The sequence below is a fragment of the Silurus aristotelis genome (genome assembly GCF_946808225.1).
Source record: "Silurus aristotelis genome assembly, chromosome: 10".
In the NCBI taxonomy this organism is placed as follows: Eukaryota; Metazoa; Chordata; class Actinopteri; order Siluriformes; family Siluridae; genus Silurus; species Silurus aristotelis.
This window is the reverse complement of record NC_139583.1, coordinates 696,399-698,898: the sequence shown is the minus strand read 5'-3', so window position 1 is coordinate 698,898 and position 2,500 is coordinate 696,399. Positions and strand designations below refer to the sequence as shown.

Sequence of the window (2,500 nt, the reverse complement as noted above, 5' to 3'; positions counted from 1 at the left end):
AACCTGTCCATCACCACTGCAAACAGGAAAGGGCTCAGAGCAGATTCTTGATGCAGTCCAACCATCACAGATGGTCACCTCTTCTCTCAGCCTGGCTTCCACTACTCTTTCCCATAACTTCATGTTGTGACTGATCAACTTTATTCCCCTGTAGTTACTGCAGGTGTGCATATCTCCCTTATGCTAAAGATCAGTACCAGCACACTCCTTCTCCATTCCTCAGGCATCTTCTCACCTTTCAGAATCTTGTTAAACAATCTGGTTAAAAACTCCACTGCATCTCTCCTAAACATCTCCATGCTTCTACCGTATGTCATCTGGTCCAACCAACTTTCCACTCTCCATCGTTGCTTTCACTTCCTCCTTACTAATCCTATCTACATCCTGCTTAACCATCTCCACATCATCCAACCTTCTCTCTCATTTTCCTCATTCATCAGCTGCTCAAAATCCTCCCTCCATCTTCTCAACATACACTAGTCAACACATTTCCCTCTCCATCCTTTACTGCTCTAACTTGCAGCACATCCTTCCCAGCTCGGTTCCTCTGCCTGGACAATCGCTACAAATCCTTTTCTCCTTCCTTACTGTCCAACCTCTCCTACAGCTCCTCATATGCCTTTTCCTTGGCTTTCACCACATCCCTCTTTACCTTCTGCTGCATCTCCTTGTTCTCCTGCCTACTTTTCTCATCACTCTGTCGATCCCAATTCCGTTTCTCCAACCTCTTTCTCCATTCCACCACCAAGTCTTTGTCTTTCTTTTTATTTCCAGATGTTACACCAAGTACCTTTCTATCTGTCTCCCTCTTGCAGTAGTTCCCCAATCATCCGGCACCTCTTCACCACCACCGAGCTCCTGTCTGACCTCTTCCCTGAACCTCACACTACACTCTTCCTCCTTCAGCTTCCACCATCTTATTCTTCTGTTAGTCCTCACTCTCCTCCTCTTCTTCTTCACCTCTAACACCATCCTACAGACCACCATCCAAAGCTGTCTAGTTACACTGTCCCCCGCCAACACCTTACAGTCTCCAATCTCCTACATAGAACATACTCCACCTGTGTGCACCTTCCTCCACTCTTATACGTCACCCTGTGATCCTCCTTGTTCCTAAAATAAGTGTTCACCACTGCCATTTCCATCCTTTTAGCAAAATCTACCACCATCTGCCCTTCCACATTCCTCTCCTTAAAACCATACCTACCCATCACCTCCTCATCACCTCTGTTCCCTTCACCTACATGCACATTAAAGTCTGCCCCAATCACCAATCTTTCATTTCTAGGTACACCATCTACCACTTCATCCAACTCACTCCAGAATTTTTCCTTCTCCATCATCTCACAACCCACTTGTGGAACATAGGCACTGATGACATTTATCATCACTCCTTCAACTTCCAGCTTCACGTTCATCACCCTATCAGAAACTTTCTTCACCTCCACTACACTCTTACTGTACTCTTCCTTCAGAATCCCCCCTACACCATTTCTCTTTCCATCCACACCATGATAGAACAGTTTAAACACCTCCAATGTTCCTGCTCTTACTCCCTTTCCACTTGGTCTCCTGAACACACAACATCTCTACCTTTCTCCTCTCCATCATATCAGCTCCCTCTCTCCCTTTACCAGTCATAGTACCAACATTTAAAGTACCAACCAGAACCTCTACTCTCCTACACTTCTCCTCCACTCTCCTCCACTTCTCCTTTCCCTGCTGTCTCTGTAGACGTCTTCCTCCTCTCCTTCTCCTCCTTCAGCCAACAGCAGCACAATTTACACCGGTACCCTGTTGTTAACGATACCTGTGGTGGTTGTTGGTAACCCGGGCCTCGACCGATCCGCTATGAAATTCTTATTGTGATCCGCATGTTCGATTTGGCACGTTTTACCCTGGATGTCCTTCCAAACGCAACCTTCCACATTTATCCGGGCCTGAGACCGACACTAAGAGTCACCTGACTGGGATATTTACCTTAATACAAATACAATTTACAAATTCCTTTTAAATATTGTTGAGAATAGTTTGCGTTTTTAATGAGCGCAGCTCGTTATAGCTCCTCCTGCAGGACACTCCTCAAATAACATCATTTCAACACCTGTAATTGCACATTTATAAATGTTTTAACACACTATGAATGTGACAAATCCAAGCTGCAATTTAAATAATAAAGCATTAAATATGTCCAATAAATAAATACAGTCTACATTCAGGTGCTAAAGACTGAATTATCATTATTGTCTCGTTTTAACAGAAATAACACTATAAATATATATGTGTTCCCTATAAAGGATGTGTTTTGTGATTTTTGGTGTAGATGTTAGAGGAGGCTCGGTTTTTTCAGCAATGAATATCAGGAGTTCATCACTTAAAACTAAAACATTAGGACATTTAAACCCTATGTAGCCACATCCCCTCAAGTATTTGCCTTTTTACTAAACGCTCATGATTTCACACAAACACACACACAGTCCAGTGTAAAAACTGTTTCATT

General features: G+C 43.4%; 2 protein-coding genes and 1 long non-coding RNA gene across 5 annotated transcripts in view; 1 reads left to right on the top strand and 2 right to left on the bottom strand.

Moving 5' to 3' along the window:
* Window positions 1-2,500, top strand: part of LOC310732187 (RNA guanine-N7 methyltransferase activating subunit-like) — a 139,416-nt gene that overhangs the window by 128,398 nt on the left and 8,518 nt on the right. The window lies entirely within an intron of this gene.
* On the bottom strand, window positions 931-2,023 carry LOC310732205. The gene is made up of 2 exons (XR_014535383.1): window positions 1,686-2,023; window positions 931-1,616 (listed from the first exon to the last, which is right to left on the bottom strand). It is a non-coding gene; the product is annotated as an uncharacterized lncRNA (long non-coding RNA).
* bloc1s6 (biogenesis of lysosomal organelles complex-1, subunit 6, pallidin) overlaps window positions 2,478-2,500 on the bottom strand; it is a 13,587-nt gene continuing 13,564 nt past the window's right edge. For all 3 annotated transcript variants that reach the window (XM_083552525.1, XM_083552526.1, XM_083552524.1), the window contains one exon: window positions 2,478-2,500. This exon is cut by the window's right edge and continues 418 nt beyond it. The gene's annotated coding sequence lies outside the window, so the exon portion shown is untranslated.